At 46.3% G+C, this 19569-nt stretch overlaps 2 protein-coding genes across 7 annotated transcripts in view; one reads left to right on the top strand and one right to left on the bottom strand.

Moving 5' to 3' along the window:
* PLGRKT (plasminogen receptor with a C-terminal lysine) overlaps nt 1–15983 on the bottom strand; it is a 111517-nt gene extending 95534 nt beyond the window's left edge. Inside the window, exon 1 of the mRNA XM_056522163.1 lies at nt 15902–15983. The gene's annotated coding sequence lies outside the window, so the exon portion shown is untranslated. The remainder of the gene's footprint in view (nt 1–15901) is intronic.
* LOC130274126 (programmed cell death 1 ligand 1-like) overlaps nt 1–19569 on the top strand; it is a 151295-nt gene that overhangs the window by 10305 nt on the left and 121421 nt on the right. The window lies entirely within an intron of this gene.

Genomic DNA, 19569 nt, shown 5'->3' with positions numbered 1-19569 from the left:
GAAAGCGAGCCCCCAGCCTGAGCTACCTTGGTAGCCATGGCACCCCTGGCAGAATGCGCATTAAAAATGGACACATCCACTCCCGCCAAGGCCATAGAGTGACGCACCCAACGCGATAAAGTTTGGGAAGAAACAGGCAAATGAGGTGAAAAAAAAAGAACCTATCAATTGAGAAAAAGACGAAGAACGAAGACCCGCCGTCCTAAGTTCATATGCTTTAAGGCACCGATCTACACACAACTCAGGGTGGGAGGGAAAACCCGGGTAAAAAACCGAACGCAGATTAGTCTTAGTCCTCCTAGAAATAGTAAACTGGACCCCATGAGGTGTAAATTGTCTGCGCGATATATCCAGCGCCTTAACATCAGATACCCGTTTAATGGACACCAAACACAACAGCATGGTTAACTTGTATGATAACATCTTGAGAGACAACTGTTCATTGTCGTCCCATGAGGCAAACATACGTAACACCAATGATACGTCCCATGTGGAGTGATAACGGGGACCAGGAGGTTTCCTAAACCTAATGCCCTTAAGGAGACGGCAAACCAATGGATGCTGCCCAATCGCTCAGCCTTCCACCGGAGCATGATGGGCTGAAATAGCAGACCTGTACACATTGATGGTCCGGTACGCCTTGCCGTCCTCAAAAGCCGCTGATAAAAAATTCAGCACAGCAGTCACAGAGGCAGAAGTGGGATCCACCTGCCGTTGTGAGCACCAACGAACCCATGAGCACCAGGCTGACCGGTAAGCCGATCTGGTACCCGGAGCCCATGCTTCACCTATGAGGTCCCTAGCCGTGTGTGATAACAATCTATCAAGTCCTGTTGACCCGATATCAGCCATGCCAACAGCGTCAACTGACCCGATAACACCATCGGGTGCAACTCTCTCGGGGGATTCCGTAGGACAGAAGGGAACAATGGACATATCCTCGGAGAATCTATGGTCATCCCCAGAATCTGGGGAAACCACGCCTGAGCTGGCCACCACGGAGCGATCAAAACCACCGTAACCTTCTGTATCGCCACTTGCCATAATATCCTGGGTATCATGGCGAAAGGGGGAAATGCGTATGACCCCTCCCGAGGCCATATCTGCAGGAAAGCATCCGTAGCCACCGCTTCTGGATCCGGTCACCAACTGAAAAACTGGGGCAACTGGCGATTGAGCCGTGCTGCAAACAAATCCAGACCAAGGGGCCCCCATAAGGTCTGAACCTGCTAAAAAACTGCCGGATGCAAGGTCCAATCGCTGCCGTCCACCAGATGTCTGAAATTCCAATCCGCAACGGAATTGGAAACTCCCGGTAGATACTCCGCCTGAAGCACTATGTTCCTTTCCAGGCAGAAGAACCAGAGATCCTTTGCCAGGTCCGTCAGTGGACGAGACCTCGTGCCTCCTAGGCGATTGACATATTGCACCGCCGTGATGTTGTCCATCCGTAGCAGGATGCAACAATCCGTCCTGTGTGGAGCAAAGCTCTTCAAAGCAAACATGCCCGCCAGCAGCTCCAGACAATTGATGTGAAGCTGAGCTTCCATCACTGACCATCTCCCGCCGGTGGCGGACGTTCCGCACCTGGCTCCCCAGCCGGACAAACTGGCGTCCGATTCTATAACTAGGTCCGGCTTGGAATTGAAGATTGTCTTCCCATTCCAATCCTGGACATGTTGGAGCCACCACAACAATTCCTCGCGTGCCTCTTCTGACACTGGGACCTGGGCTGCATATGATAGCCCTTCCGACAAATGGCTGTTCTTCAATCTCTGGAGTGCCCTGTATTGCAACGGGGCTGGAAAAATAGCCTGCACTGAGGCCGACAATAAGCCCACGATCCGGGCAACCGCTCTCAGCAACACTTTCCGCTTGCGTAACAATTGTTTGATCTCTTTGGGAATTAACGCAAGCTTTTTGCTCGGCAGACTCAACGTCGCCAAATGGGTATCCACTGCGAAACCCAAAAACTCCATGGTCCGAGCGGGGACCAGTACGGACTTCTTCTCGTTGAGAAGAAAACCCAGCTCCGTAAGCAACGTCAGTGTCCATTCCACATGTATGCTGGCCTGACGTCTGGACCGCGCCATGATCAGAATATCGTCTAGATAAATGATCAACCTCACTCCCCGACTCCTCAGGCAAGCCATCACCGGCTTTAGGAGTTTGGTGAAACACCACGGGGCGGACGATAGACCGAATGGGAGGCACGAGAACTCCCACCTTTGGCCCCCCCATATAAACTGGAGGAATGGAGAAGAGGACCGATGAATCGGTACCGTGAGGTACGCGTCCTTCAAATCTATCTTTGCCAGCCAATCTCCTTGGAGGAGTAGATCTCTGAGGAGGTGTATGCCCTCCATTTTGAAATGGCGATAAAGTACGTAATTGTTTAACTCCTTTAAGTTTATGACCGGCCGATGGCCGCAGTCTTTCTTCTTTACTAAGAAGATATTGCTGACAAACCCTTTTTGGGGCCTGTCCACAGGCCGAATTGCCTGTTTGGCATACAAATCCATAACTTCCTCCTGAATCAGGAGCCTGTCTTGTTCCGAAAAATGGATAGTCCGTGGACCGTTCATTTGCACGGGAGGACTCACAAACTCTATCACGTACCCCGACACCGTCTGGAGGACCCAAGGATCCGCCGTAATCTGGGACCAGGCGTGGGTAAAAAATCTCAGCCTGCCCCCTACAGGGATATGTGACATCACTGGGTTGTAAGGACCCACCTGTTGCTCTTCCTCTTAGAAAGCCTCTGGAACCCCTAGCCCTCCAGGGCCGTCCTCTAGGGGGGAAGAAGGGTGTAGGAGCCAAGGGTGCCGCGACCATCGCAGGTTGTGTCCGCTCTTGAACATATTGTATTGTCCGCCTATGGAAGGGTCTGGAATAGGTTCCCCGGCTGGAAGGGCGACCCTTGCCCCTTCCAGCCTTATCGAAAACCTTACCAGCGGCACTTTGCCGCAATGAGGTCTGAGCCTTATCTAGACTCGAGAAGAGGCCCACGAAGCGATTAATATTCTTAATCAAGGAGTCGCCAAACAAAAGCCCTTCCGCCGAGGGGCCTGGCTCCTCCGTGGCCAAATGGGATAATTGAGGGTCCAACCTCATGAGGATGGACCTACGCCTTTCGGCGGAAATAGCCGAGTTGGCGTTACCCAGTAAGCATGTGGCCCTCAGGGCCCAGCCTCTCAATACCTCTGCATTTACTGCCTCACCAGAAGCCACGGCCTGTTCGGCCATATTGAGAATCTTGGTAATCGGTCCCAGTAAATCCAGGAACTTATCCTGGACCGATTTAAAAGACCGATCAATCCCTTTCTTCGGGTTCTTACCCGATTTGGTCATGTATTTCAATAGAATAGGGTCTAGTTCCGGCATCACCGCCACCCTACTGGCCAGCGAAGGCCGCGGACATTCTGACCGAAGTTTATTTCTGTTACCCCTATCCAGGGGTTTTCGAATCCAAGCCTCGAGGAATTTAGCAACTTCCGGAATCGGCTCCCACTCGCCAGACCGCGGGTGTTTTATAGCCTCTGGGTAAAAATAAGGTACTCCTAAGGAGTCCAACAATGTATCAGGAGATGGATCCCCTATTGTGGAAGGGCCTGGGTGAGATACATCAGTATCCTCCCCCACTGCCTCATCATCGCCACTGGAAGCGACAGAGTCCGACCTCCCAGAATCCGACTCCGAGTCCACATCAGATGCGTCCACGAAGGAGTCAGGTTTGTTTCGTTTAGCCGACCGTATAGGTCTGTGGTGAGATACATCCTCCCGTGAGGAGGGTCTTTTGCCCACAGACGGGGCGCCGACCACCTTGAGTGGTCGAGACGTAATATTTATACTATCTCCTGACATGCCCTGGACAACAGGAGAGGTCACTAAGTCTGTAGTGTAATTTTTCTTCCGGACAGACTTGCCGGGTCCACCCGAGCCTGAGGCTCGTTCCAACACCAATTCCCCGCCTTCAGCACACGGGATTGGAGATGTCCCCTCAGGGCGAGAATTTTGCATGGCCAAAGAAACTGATTTAGAAATGGTGTCGTTCACCGACACCATGGCAGAGGAAAGGGCAGATTGTACCGACCTACAAACTAATTGTTGTATCTGATCGGCTGACAAGAACTCCATATCAGGAGTGGGCATGGGGCCTTCCCCCAGGGTCAAATTAGATTTGTCCTCAGCCATTATGCGAATTGCACAGTAAGGGGAAAAAACAAAGAGCTGTAAAGAAAAAGAAAAAATAAATAAATATCTTTAATCAATGTACTGTCACATAATACAAACTGTAAATATATGGAATATGGGGAGAGTGGAAGAAAACACCTCTGTGTCTCCCCAGATTCCCTAAGCCCACTAGCAGGGACAACTATGACTGTGGGTCAAGAAATGACTAAGCCCGGAACCAGAAACAAAGAACCGTCCGGTTCCGAGTCCCTTCCAATTGCCGCTGCGATCCCCGCTGCTAATCAGCAGCCGGATCGCAGCGTCAAACAGAGGAAATGAGCGAGAGCAGCAGGGGGCGTGGCCACGCCCCGGCCGAAATCTTGCGAGCGCTGCGAGTCAAGCGTACAGCGCGCGGTACCCTGCGCCAAGAAGAAGGGCGGAGTTGAAAACAACAAGCCCGCAGACGTCACTCGTGATGGCGGACCCCCCGCCGAATACAGGGAAAAATGCCGCCACCCGAGAGAACGAAAGGGCGCAACCAGGTACCAGTCAAACGGAAAAAGGAAAAGGAGGCAGACCGAACCTGGCACATGAAACAGCAATCAGGGGAAAAAAAGGGGGAAACTAAACAGGAGTATGCAGTATCTACTCCAGTAGAACAATACTTCATATAATCTTGAACCCTTAAAGACAACTTAGAATATGAGGTCAAGTGCCCCACTGGTAGCACAGACCGAAAACAATCTATCAGAACTTCAATATAGAATACTTATCTGTAGTGCTCCCAGCTATTGAGCAGAAAGAAAGAGGAGGAAGGTGGAGTTTCAGTTGGTTTTATATGATGCAAGTTGGATTGGATTGGTGGATATGATTAAGTGGTGCGGTTAGGTTGCTTGGTAACCTGCATCCTATGTGTTTTTCTTTCACTATGGAAGTTTGTGCATCTTTCTTTCTGCTATTGGGCTTAATAAAGAAGGAATATGCATTGATACGAACCTCCTGTCTGATATAAAATCCAGGTGCCTGCACAGAGCCCTTCCTGTCCCACCCACACTTCCTCTATTAGGTCTCATAGAGGCGCAAAGGCAATATCTGCAAGGACAGCATTCTTTTCATCCAAAAATAAACATATTTTTTAATCAATGTATATTACAAATCTACATATAATGGTATTATCTACATTATATTAAAAGTTATTGTTAACGACATGTACACTTTAACCCCTTCATGGCCCGGGTTTTTCTGTTTTTTCGTTTTTTCCTCCTTACCTTTTAAAAATCATAACTCTTTCAATTTTGCACCTAAAAATCCATATGATGGCTTATTTTTTTTCACCACCAATTCTACTTTGTATTGACATCAGTCATTTTACCCAAAAATCTACGGCGTAACGGAAAAAAAATCATTGTGTGATAAAATTGAAGAAAAAACTTTTTTTTACTTTTGGGGGCTTCCGTTTCTACGCAGTAAATTTTTCGGTAAAAATTACACCTTACATGGCTGTTCATATATCCTGCAGTAGAATAGGTAAGGAACCTGAATTCCATAGACAGGTGTTTGCTATTGTTTGTTAATGCGTATAGGCCATTATGTGTATATTACGCCGAGCGCTCCGGGTCCCTGCTCCTCCCCGGAGCACTCGCGGCGTTTCTCTCTATGCAGCGCCCCGGTCAGACCCGCTGACCGGGAGCGCTGCACTGACACTGCCGGCGGGGATGCGATTCGCATAGCGGGACGCGCCCGTTCGCGAATCGCATCCCAAGTCACTCACCTGTCCCGGTCCCCGGCTGTCACGTCCTGGCGCACGCGGCTCCGCTCCTTAGGGCGCGCGCGCGCCAGCTCTCTTAGATTTAAAGGGCCAGTGCACCAATGATTGGTGCCTGGCCCAATCAGTCTGATTAGCTTCCACCTGTGCACCTGTCTATATAACCTCACTTCCCCTTCCCTTCCTTGCCGGATCTTGTTGCCCTTGTGCCAGAGAAAGCGTTTACTGTGTTTGCCATTACTGTGTTCCTGACCTCTTGCTACCTCCATTGACTACGAACCTTGCCGCCTGCCCCGACCTTCTGCTACGTCTGACCTCGCCTCTGTCTAGTCCTTCTGTCCCACGCCTTCTCAGCAGTCAGCGAGGTTGAGCCGTTGCCGGTGGATACGACCTGGTTGCTACCGCCGCAGCAAGACCATCCCGCTTTGCGGCGGGCTCTGGTGAATACCAGTAGCAACCTAGAACCGGTCCACCGACACAGTCCACGCCGATCCCTCGCTGACACAGAGGATCCACATCCAGCCTGCCGAATCGTAACAGTATAGATTTCTTAGTGGGGCTGATCACATACCTTTTTATGATGTATAAATTATTTAACCCCTAGAGGATATATAACATCTCTGTGCCCTGGTACTTACTGTACAATGACATACATGCACATTATGGCTGATTTACTGTCTATGAAGCTAGCGCCAGAGTCGCGCTCGCTTCATAGAAGACTTCGATGCCAGCTGCTATCAGCAGCCAGGGAGCCGCCACTAATTGGTTCGGGATGACCATCAGACCCCCACAGGGAGCATCCTAAGGGCCCAATTAGTTAAAATGGTGGAGGTAGTTTACCCTCCTTCTGCACTCTGGACTCTAATGGTTTATCCTGGCCGATCTCTGTACAATGCTATGATATGCAGTCTCTTTGTACAATAAATGCAATTCATTGATTACATATAATAGTCCCCAACGGGGACTTAAAGGAGTTTCTGGACGGGGATTGTAAAACTATGCCCTTTGTGTGGGATATAAAAAAAAAAATTATAAACCTCTACTTACCTCCATCACTCCTGCAATGCCTACAGTGTCCTGCTCCAGTCCCCTGATGCAATTGTCTTCCTGAGCTGTAGCTTGACGTGTTGGTCCCAATGTGCCACACTTCTACTCAGTGAATCACTTGCCACAGTGATGTCCTGCCTGGCTAACGATACGCAAAGCAGTAGTATGATACATTCGGGTGCTTTCTGAACCCCACAGTCACGCTGCATCTCAGAAAGACTATTTTATCTGTGGTGGAGGTAAAGGCTTATATTTTATATCCCACACAATGGGCATAGTTTTGAAACAATCCTCCTCCCGCTGGATAACTCCTTTAAAAATGTGTCAAGTTAAGAAAAAACAAAAAACATGTTTTTAAAATTACCCCCTTTTCCCATTTTACAGGAAAAATTATCATTTGCTATCGCCGCATGCAAAATTGTCCGATTGATAATTTCTGGTCACATTATATATTAGAAAAAAAGTAATAAAAAGTGAACAAATCGTCCCGTCAAAACAAAAATAATACTATCAGAAACTAAAGATCAGGATGCACAAAATTTGCCCTCATAAAGCCCTGTTTACGGAAAAATAAAAGGGGGCGTGTTTTAAGAAAGGGGTGTTGCTTTTTGGACGCACAGCCAAAGCAGGAGGCTCACACCAGTAGTATTCATCTTTGCCCAACAAAATGCTGTGGCTGGGTGTCTCTTACATAGGCTCCCCAGGGATTTGCACCCAAGGCAGCACTTACTGCTGGCAGCTCTTCATTACCTTACCTCTCTCTGGCTGCAGGTGCTTTACAGGGGAAAGGTTACTGATTAGAGCAGTGGTTCTCAACCTTTTTGGCGACTGTACCCCCAAAGGCTGAAAGTATATCCGTGGGTACCCCTTGTGCGTAAATTCGCACAAGGGGTACCCACGGACAAAAGCTGTGTGCTTACCTTTATACTAATGCGATACTTAATCCCCTTGTGCCATTATTACCCCCCTCCCTCTGATCCCCTTTTGCCATTATTCCCCCCTCCCTCTTCCCCCTTGTGCCATTATTATCCAATATGGCAAAAGGAAATCAGAGGAGGGGGGGGGGGGAAAATAGCACAAGGCGATTAAGATGGAGGGGGAATAAAAGCACAAGGGGATTAAGATGGAGGGGGGGATAATGGCACAAGGGGATTAATATGGAGGGGGAATAATGGCAGAAGGGGATTAAGATGGAGGGTGGGGGATATTCACCCCCCCCCCTCCATATTAATCCCCTTGTGCCATTATTTCCCCCTCTATATTAATCCCCTTGTGCCATTATTTCTCCTCTCCATATTAATCCCCTTTTCCATCCCCCCCCCCCCCTCCATCTTAATCCCCTTGTGCCATTTCCCCCCCCCCCCTCCATCTCAATCCCCTTGTGCCATTATTATCCGATATGGCAAGAGGGGATCAGAGGAAGGGGGGAATGGCACAAAGAGATAAAGATGGAGGGGGGAAATGGCGCAAGAGGATCAGAGGGAGGGAGGAATAATTGCAAAAGAGATTAAGATGGAGGGGGAGGGTTAATCATTACTCCCCCCTCCATATTAATCCCCTTGTGCCATTATTTCCCCCTCCATATTAATCCCCTTGTGCCATTATTCCCCTCTCCATATTAATCCCCTTGTGCCAATATTCCCCCCTCCATCTTAATCCCCCTGTGCCATTACCTCCCCCTTCCCTCTGATCCCCTTCTGCCATTATCCCCCCCCCTCCTCCATCTTAATGCCTTGTGGTATTACTCCTCCCCCCCCCCCCCAAGTCACAGTGATCCCCCTGGGCTAAGATATATATATATATATATATATATATATATATATATATATTTTACACATAAAAAAAAGAAACACCCTCTGTTCCATACACATATTTTTCACTTTTTTTTTTTTTTTACTTTACCCAGCCTCCTGTAGGCCCATGTGGCTTGTCCGTACATGCAGCGCGTTCTGTTCGGTGGGGCTGCACTGACGTGTGATGTCCTCCTGTACTGTGCGGCACCTCTGCTCAATGTCAGGGGAGGTCACACGTCTCCCCGGCAACCATGCAGCTCCCTTACAGTAGCCGCTGCCGCAGCTCCGGACGCGCTGCTGTACAGAGAGCTGCCTCAACCATTCTCCGCTATGCGCTGACAAATACTGGCCAATGCATAGCCGGTATTTTTCAGCGCATTGACGTACCCACGAGCAACCGATGGCGTAACCCTAGGGGTACGTGTACCACCGGTTGAGAACCCCTGTGGCTCTGCATCTCATGCAGAACAACTGTCATGGCCGTAAATGTTGGCACCCCTTAAATTTTTCAAGATAATGAAGTATTTCTCACAGAAAAGGATTGCAGTAACACGTTTTGCTATACACATATTTATTCCCTTTGTGTGTATTGGAACTAAACCAAAAAAGGGAGGAAAAAAAGCAAATTGGACATAATATGTTACGTTATGCGCTCCGGCCACACACGCTGCTGCTGCTGCCGACGGGGCTGGGACTCGCATCGCGGGATGCGCCCGCATGCGAGCCCCAGTCCGTCACTCACCGGGTGTTTCTCTTGCCTCTGCCTCTCTGCTCCGGCACGCGTGTCCCCGTCCCCTAGGGCGCGTGCGCGCAGGAGCTTTAAGATTTAAAGGGCCAGTACGCTCATTAGTGTAATCCACCTGTGGCTCATTTATAAATTCCTCCATCCTCCTCAGTTCCCTGCCGGATCTTTGTTGCCTTGTGCCTTTGAGAAAGCGTTCCTCTGTATTGCCTTGCCGTGTATCAGATCTCTTGCTCTTGTGACTTGACCATGCTCCTATGCCGCCTGCCTACTGAACTCCTGCTTCACTTTGACCACGCTACTGTGCCCTGACCTTCTGCTATCCAGACTACGATTTGCCTTATCCCTCCTGTGCCTCGCATCTCCTCAGCAGCCTGTGTGGTCGACCCGTGTCATGGGTTGCCATCCATTTCTGGGTGCTTTTTGACGTATGTTTGGGGTCATTGTCCTGCTGGAAGACCCAAGATCTTTGATGCAAACCCAGCTTTCTGACACTGGGCTGCACATTGCGACCCAAAATCCATTGGTAATCCTCAGATTTCATGATGCCTTGCACACATTCAAGGCTCCCAGTGCCAGAGGCAGCAAAACAACCCCACAACATCATTGAACCTCCACCATATTTCACTGTAGATACTGGGTTCTTTTCTTTGTAGGCCTCATTCCATTTTTGGTAAACAGTAGAATGATATGCTTTACCAAAAAGTTCTATCTTGGTCTCATCTGTCCACAAGACGTTTTCCCAGAAGATTTTGGCTTACTCAAGTTCATTTTGGCAAAATGTAGTCTTGCTTTTTTATGTCTCTGTGTCAGCAGTGGGGTCCTCCTGGGTCTCCTGCCATAGCATTTCATTTCATTTAAATGTCGATGGATAGTTTGCTCTGACACTGATGCTCCCTGAGCCTGCAGGACAGCTTGATTATCTTTGGAACTTGTTTGGGGCTGCTTATCCACCATCCGGACTATCCTGCGTTGACACCTTTCATAAATTTTTCTCTTCCGTTAATGGCCAGGGAGATTAGCAACAGTGCCATGGGTTGCAAACTTCTTGATAATGTTGTGCACTGTGGACAAAGGCAAATCTAGATCTCTGGAGATGGACTTGTAACCATGAGATTGTTGATTTTTTTCCACAATTTTGGTTCTCAAGTCCTCAGACAGTTCTCTTCTCCTCTTTCTGTGTGGCACACACAGACACACAATGCAAAGGCTAAGTGAACTTCTCTCCTTTTTATCTGGTTTCAGGTGTGATTGTTATATGGCCCACACCTGATACTTGCCCCAGGTGAGTTTAATGGAGCATCACATGCTTGAAACAATCTTATTTTTCCACAATTTTGAAAGGGTACCAACAATTTTGGTTAGACCATTTTTGGAGTTTGGTGTGACACTATGTCCAATTAGCTTTTTTTCCTCTCTTTTTTGGTTTAGTTCCAATACACACAAAGGGAATAAACATGTGTATAGCAAAACATGTGTTACTGCAATCCTTTTCTGTGAGAAATACTTAAAGCGTAACTGTCATGGAAATTATACCCCCCAGACTAATAACATGATAGTATAGATGATGATACGTGTAATGCTGCTGTTTATCACTCTTTATCAGCAGGAAAATAGTTTTATTGTGCGGTCAGCAACTGTCGGATAGGCGTTGCTGGGGATCGTAATGCCCCACCTCCGCCAAGCCTATCCCCTGTAAGTGAGCGCTGGACCACTGTGTGATTGACACACAGGTCCCCACCCCCCGATGTCCATGATGTGCGGGCGGCAAAATACAGTGCCCGCACTCCTCTTCTTTCTTCTCATGGTGCTGGAGACACGCTGCTTCTGCTTTCACTATAGGCAGAGAGCTCTGTCCCTGCCTCTAGCACTGCGCAGGTGCACTGAGCTGGCCGCAGACAACGGGAGCGAGCTCACTGCCCGTAGTGAAAGCAGAAGCAGCGTGTCTCCGGCACCATGAGAAGAAAGAAGAGGAGTGTGGGCACTGTATTTCATATAACATAAAGGTGCACATTATATGTATAGGCTCAGTGGAGTCACGCCGTCCGCACATCATGGACATCGGGGGGTGGGGACCTGTGTGTCAATCACACAGTGGTCCAGCGCTCACTTACACGGGATAGGCTTGGCGGAGGTGGGGCATTACAATCCCCAGCCACGCCTAACCGACAGTTGCTGACCGCACAATAAAACTATTTTCCTGCTGATAAAGAGTGATAAACAGCAGCCAAAAGTACAGCTGCATTACACGTATCATCATCTATACTATCATGTTATTAGTCTGGGGGTATAATTTCCATGACAGTTGCGCTTTAATTTTCTTGAAAAATCTCAAGGATGCCAATATTACGGCCATGGCTATATAATCGTGGTTCTGCACAAGCTGCAGAGCCATAGTTTAAAGAGGCACTGTCACTACCAACAAAACATTGATATGTTGCAATTATGGTATTTCTAAGGCTATCTTTAATATACGTTTTTTATTTTATTTAGTTTTTTACGGGATCATTGACATTTTATTTTGATAGTTGAGACATTTACGCACGCAACGTTTATATGTTTACTAACACTGTTTTTTATACACCTTTTTGAGTAAAATGGGAAAAAGGGGTGATTTAAATTTTTTATTGGGGGAGGAGCTAATTCAGTTTTTTCCCCTTTTTTATTACTATTTAGTTTACATGTTTTATGGCCCCATAGGGGACAATTTGTAGCAATGATCGGATTGCTAACGCTGGTCAGTGCTATGCATAGGCATAGTACTTATCAGTATAATCGACGATCTTCTTCTCAGACTGGAGAAGAAGATCTCCTGAGAGTGCTGGAGGCAGGTGAATGGACCTCGAACCACCATCTTGGTTCGGTCACGCCGCAGGTGGTCCAATGAACCAGTATTGATGATGGCATCTGAAAGGTTAATGGCAGGCATCAGCGAGATCGCTGATGTCCATCATTACCGTCAGGTCCTTGGCTGCTGATAGCAGACAGGACCTGCCGTGCATGAAGAGAGTGAAAGGAGCGCAGTTCCTGCTCTCCCTTCATGCACAGGACGTAAATGTACGTCCTAGTGCATTAAGTATCAGGGCATCAGGACCTAAATTTACGTTCAAGGTCCTTAAGGGGTTAACATGATTCTATATGTATATACTAGTCCTCAAGAACACTAGGGATGTGTAGAATAAAGAGGAAAGAATAGTGGATCTAATAAAGATTTATTAATATATGTATATAAGTATGTAAATGCAAGTAAATCGCCAATCACTCTGCAGGTCCCTTGCAGGAATGAATTGGTAATAATCAAAATGCATAAATAAAAATGCAGATAAAGATAAATAATATAGCAGAAATGCACCAATGTCCACTACAGTGGTTAGCAACGTGTCTCTTTTGGTTAGTAGTCCTCTTGGTCACAGTTAAGTCCAAGGATATCCAATTAAAAGAGTCACAGTTCAGTAATCAACCCCTATGAAATCCTGTGAGTCATATTAGTTACTGTAGCCAAATATAGCAATAGTGGCGATAATAGCAGCAGTTGTAGCAATTATGGCAGTAGTTTGTAGCAACTTGTTGCGATCATAAGATGTAGAGTATCGGTGCACAGCACCACTCACCCTTCTTCTCGGCTGTTAGCGATCCCGGCAAGCAGTGATGTTCACAGGTAGCGATCTCGGCAGACCGTGATGTCCTGTAGGTGATAAGAGCTGTTTGTATTGCCGGTCTGGATCGTAGCCTAGGTGAGTGGTTCTCCGGTGGGCTGTAAATATCCTGGGCTGGCACTGGGAGGCGTCCGGCCTAAGGAGAACGTGTCCAGGAACTCTGCCGTCCGGGGCTGTGAATGGAGATCTGGGAGCAGCTGCGTGTCTGAATGATGCGCTAGCTGCGCACGTGTTGCAGTGGTCCCAGTTCTGTGAGCATCCAGCAGTTGCTAGCCAAAATGTGTGGATATAGTCTCTTTAGAAGTGGTATAAGGTGCTTTTGCAAGTCAGATGCGTTTCAATGCCTGCGGGCCTTTTCTTCAGTGACAGTAAGGTATGTATGCCCAGTGGTAGGGTCTGACCTTTATTAGATCCACTATTCTTTCCTCTTTATTTTACACATCCCTAGTGTTCTTGAGGACTGGTATATATATATATATATATATATATATATATATATATATATATTTTCCCATTTTTTGATTAGGCCTGATTGGGTGAAGGCATCACCTTTAACCTCGAACATTCTCCTTACCTTTATCTTTAAGTGAGCAACACATCCTATTATCCAGTTAACATGATTCTGTTGAATTCAAAAGCAATGTCTGATATGTATGAGCTCATTGTCAGTAAATCTTTACTCCATTTTTACTTTTAGTTTCAAGGTATTTTAGTGAGCATTGTGGGGTTTTCTTTCTTTAACGCAAGGGTACCAGCAGCTTTGTCCACATCTGTAGACACTTTGGAGAGAGGTCAGGAAGTATTACTTTACTAAGAGGGTAGTGAATTCATTGAGTAGCAGCCCCTGTAGAAGTGGTAGCTGCAAATACAGTTTATGAATCCATGAGATAGGCATATGGCCCCCAGATCAACTTATAGTGGTTGGACCACCGCCAATCTGACATTTATGGTATATCTTATTATTGCCAAAATGAATCAGTTTAAGAAACTCTCACGCCCCCTCGCATAGACATGAATGGAGGGGGCATGGCATGACATGACTAGGGGGCGTGCCTATGACGCCACGTCCCCGTCTCAGAGGCAGCGCCCGGGGCTGCACCAAGATCGCGGGGTCCCCAGCGGCGGGACCCCTGCGATCATACATCTTATCTCCTATCCTTTGAATAGGGGATAAGATGTATAAAGCCGGAATACCCCTTTAACAGCTGGAAAATGAACAGTTTCTGGTCAATATTTTAAACCAATTCTAGCTCAAAAAGGAGAAAGGTAAAAAGTATTTTATTTCATGGGAAATACAAACCTCATCAATTTAGACCAATATATGGAGGGTTAACTTCAATATATTAACCTATAGATTCCCCTAGGGAAATCCAAAAAAAGACCCTATTTTCCCATATACGTGTTTACTCTATGGTGATCCCACAAGCTTTATTAAATAATAATTATTGTGCACTAAATGAAACAGAACTACACTCGGTTAAAAAATTAGCAAAAGCAGCAGCTCGCTATGTATTTTATGTAAAAGTGTTCAATATATGAAGCTGACAACTTGTCCTCTGCTACTACCAATCGTCCATATTTAGTATGCTGAGCGTGCATGCAGTACACGTCCTGCAACCAGAGCTGCTGCTATGCTTTTAGCTTAAAATATTCCCCCTGAGGGGGGCAGAGTAGAGGGATATTTTAAGCTAAAAGCATAGCAGCAGCTCTGGTTGCAGGACGTGTACTGCATGCACGCTCAGCATACTAAATAGGGACGATTGGTAGTAGCAGAGGATGAGTTGTCAGCCTCTATATATTGAACACTTTTACATAAAATACATACCGAGCTGCTGCTCTTGCAAATTTTTTAACCGAGTGTAGTTCTGTTTCATTTAGTGCACAATAATTATTATTTAATAAAGCTTGTGGGATCACCATAGAGTAAACACGTATATGGGAAAATAGGGTCTTTTTTTGGATTCCCCTAGGGGAATCTATAGGTTAATATATGGGAAATACAAACATACATGTCAGAAAAGTAGCCATGACATCAGTGTGAACTGACTATAATACTATTGCACATAGAAATGAAACATGAAGTCAAATAACATATATGACCTTTGTCTGGGAATGACATTATTTTTGAGGGTGTGAAACTCATTTTACAACTAGCGTTGTCTCTTGTAGTTTCCCCTTTTGCTCCTATCTAGTCACCTTTGCTGCGGGCTTCCCATAAACTTTCTTGAAAAGGTGTATGAGTCAAGGGTTAAAGATTATTACACTATGCATTAAAGGGTAGCTCCCACCATCATGTTTTTTTCTGTCCCTGCCTATTGCCCTTCTATCCCTAACACCCTCCCTGCCTTTATTGATTTTTTTTTTACTATTTTAAAAATGGCATTTAGTTTGCCTGGTAGTGTGCTCACTACCAGGCAGACTTCCCCAGCAGGCACCACGTCACTGATGCCTGCTGGGGGCCAACTTCCGCATGTAGTTCTCCTAACAGGGTGTCTCCAGCTGTTTCACCACTACAACTCCCAGCATGCCCTGACATCTATTGGCTGTCAGGGCATGCTGGGAGTTGTAGTGGGGAAACAACTGGAGGCACACCGTGATGGCCCATCCCGCTCCCGCCGCGCTGCCCGCAACCCCCCTGGCCCTGCTGCACCGCACAACCCACTATACCCCCCTCCCCCCCCCCCACAAAAACATTCAGTAACAGACACAACATAGATAATCTTACCTGTCGCCGGGGCCTGCCAGGGAGCCTGCGCGCGTCCTCTTCATTCAAAGCGCTTGCTCCCGCCTGTCTGATTCACAGGAAGGAGCGAGCACCGCAGTGAATGAATTCCGACTCGTTGCCAGGCTTCAACGAGTCGAAATTCATTAGTGACATCACTGCCCAATGCATTCGGCCACTAGGAGGGCGACCCCTAGTGGCCGAATTTAAAAGTGATTTTAAACTGTTTTAAAATCACTTTTTTTTAATTAAAGTATATTAGAGATATGTTGTAGTACTTAAGTACTACAACATATCAATTTTTTGATTTCATGACAGTGCCCATTTAAGCCACTGGGGCAGATTTAATAGTACTGTCTAATCACAGACTTATCACACTTGTACAGGCTATGTATGATAAATTGGGCTGTCTGTTTAGACCGACTTATTCATTGGCTTACTTTATGGCAACAAACTTTTAGCACCTTGTGTCACAGGTCAGACGATGCCTATTTAGACCTTTTTGTACACTACTCATCACAATTCTGAAAAACCACAATTCTGGTATCATTGGAGACAAATTCTGGCAGTCATATTTAATCTGGGCCACTGAGTACAAATTGTACAGTATTTATTCATTTACCCCCTAGGGACACATCATGTTCTGGTCATCAGGATGTGGATGAGCTGTATTTGCAATGGCACCAGGTTTTTACACTTTAACCCCTTAAGGACTGAGCCCTTTTTTTCCAATTCTGACCACTGTCACTTTATCCATTAACCCCTTAAGGACCAAGCATTTTTCTGTTTTTACACTTTCGTTTTTTCCTCCTTACCTTTTAAAAATCATAACCCTTTCAATTTTGCACCTAAAAATCCATATGAGGGCTTATTTTTTTGCGCCACCAATTCTACTTTGGAATGACATCAGTCATTTTACACAAACATTTATGGCGAAACGGAAAAAAAATCATTGTGCGACAAAATTGAAGAGAAAACACCATTTTGTAAATTTTGGGGGCTTCTGTTTCTAGGCAGTACATTTTTCGGTAAAAATGACACTTTATCTTTATTCTGTAGGTCTATACGGTTAAAATGATACCCTACTTATATAGGTTTGATTTCGTCGTACTACTGGAAAAAATCATAACTACATGCAGGAAAATTTATACATTTAAAATTGTCCTTTTCTGACCCCTATAACTTTTTTATTTTTCCACGTACAGGGTGGTTTGAGGGCTAATTTTTTGTGCCGTGATCTGAAGTTTTAATCGGTACCATTTTTATTTTGATTGGACTTCTTGATCGCTTTTTATTCCTTTTTTTATGATATGAAAAGTGACCAAAAATACGCTATTTTGGACCTTGGAATTTTTTTGCGTGTATGCCATTGACCGTGCGGTTTAATTAATGATATATTTTTATAGTTCAGACATTTACGCACGCGGTGATACCACATATGTTTATTTTTATTATGGTTACATATTTTTAATATGGAATTTGGCAAAAGGGGGGTGATTTAAACTTTTAATAAGGAAGGGGTTAATGTGTGTGTTTTTAAACTTTTTTTAAACTTTTTTTTTTACACTTTTAGTCCCCTTAGGGGACTTTTAGGAGGAATCATTAGATTCCTCATACAGATCATTGTGGTTTCATAAAACCACAATGATCTGCGTGCTCTGCGCTCGATTGATAAAGCCTGGCCCTGCCAGGCTTTATCATTCAGAGCACCGGAGCCGCCGCAGCAGGAGAGGTAAGCCCTCAGGCTACCTCAGTAGTGGATCGCTCCCCCGCTATCGCACTGCGGGGGGGCGATACACCCCACTGGACCACCAGGGACTTAATACAGGCACATTTAGACGCCGCTGTCAACTTTGACAGCGGCGATCTAAAGGGTTAATAGCCACCCGCGGCTAGGAATCAGCTACAGGAATCAGCTGGGGGCTGGCCGGTATGATGCGGGCTTGAGTCGGGAGCCCGCATCATACCACGGTAACGGCCATTGGACGAGTATAGACGTCCATGGTCGTTATCGGGTTAAAGGAAAACTGTCACTGCGAGAGATGCTGATTAAAATGAGCCCTACCTTGTCCGGATCTGCACCGCCGTTCTCCCGCAATTGTAGTTTTATTATCTGAAATCTTCCTGTAACTGGCACGGGCGGGGCTTCGGGGCACTGATGTCAGCGCTGCTTATGAATATTCATCCCCCCAGTTAAGAGAGGAAGAACCAGAGGGAGGGGGGATGAATATTCATAAGCAGCGCTGATGTCAGTGCCAGTTAAGTGCCGAAGCCCCGCCCGTGCCAGTTGCAGGAAGATTTCAACAGATAATAAAACTACAATTGCGGGAGAACGGTGGCGCAGATCCGGTCAAGGTAGGGCCATTTTAATCAACGTCTCCCGCACTATCCACCATTACCTGTGGATAGTGTGGGGGGAAAACAAGTGACAGTTTTCCTTTAATAACTCTGGGATACTTTTACCGATTATTCTTATTCCGAGATAGTTTTTTTTATTTTTTTTCCGTGACATTCTTTACTTTAACATAGCGGTAACTTTTCGGCGTTACTTGCATCCTGTCTTGGTGAAAAATCCCCAAATTTCATGAAAATTTAGCATTTTACAAACTTTGAAAGTCTCTGGTTGTAAGGAAAATGGATATTACAAATACATTTTATATTGATACACAAATACAACATGTTTTTACTTTTTGAAGACATTAGAGGGCTTCAAAGTATAGCAGCAATTTTCAAAATTTTCACGAAAATTTCTAAATCTTAATTTTTCAGGGACCAGTTACTCTGCCCCTAGACATCTTATCCCCTGTCCAAAGGATAGGGGATAAGATGTCAGATCGCCGTGGTCCCGCTGCTGGGGACCCCGCTATCATTACAGCACAGAGCGAGTTCGCTCTGTGCGTAATGACGGGCGATACAGGGGACGGAGCAGCGTGACGCCATGACTCCGCCCCTTGTGACATCACGGCCCGTCCCCTTGATGCAAGTCTATGGCAGGGGGCGTGACGACCGCCACGCCCCCTCCCATAGACTTGTATTGAAAGGGGCGGGCCGTGACGCCACGAGGGGTGGAGCCGTGACGTAACGATGCTCCGGCCCCTGTATTGCCCGTCATTACGTGCAGAGCGAACTCGCTCTGTGCTGTAATGATAGCGGGGTGCCGCAGCGGGGATCCCCGGGGTCCCCAGCAGCGGGACCGCGGCGATCTGACATCTTATCCCCTATCCTTTGGATAGGGGATAAGATATCTAGGGGTGGAGTACCCCTTTAAGTGGATTGGAGGAGTCTTTCTGTGAGAAATACCCCATAAATGAGCCCATTATAGAAACTACACCCCTCAAAGTATTCAAAATGACATTCAGAAAGTTTGAGAAACATCAAAATCTTAATTTTTTACACTAACGTGTTCTTGTAGCCCCATTTTTTTCATTTTTAAAAGTGGTATTAGGTGAAAAAGTATGGAAATATCTCATATGTTGACATAAAGTGCTCTGCGGGCTCACAACATGGCTCAAAAGGGAAAAAGCAACTGTGGGATTTTTGAAAACGAATTTTGGTGTTACCCCAAAAAAATTTTCACAACAGGTAATAGATGAAAATGAACCCCAAAATTTGAAGCCCAATTTCTCCCGATTAAGAAAACGACCCATACGTGGATGTTAAGTGCTCTGCTG

The sequence above is a fragment of the Hyla sarda genome, chromosome 1, assembly GCF_029499605.1.
Source record: "Hyla sarda isolate aHylSar1 chromosome 1, aHylSar1.hap1, whole genome shotgun sequence".
Taxonomy (NCBI): Eukaryota; Metazoa; Chordata; class Amphibia; order Anura; family Hylidae; genus Hyla; species Hyla sarda.
Note: the sequence above shows the minus strand (reverse complement) of the source record. Positions and strands in the feature narration are given on the sequence as shown.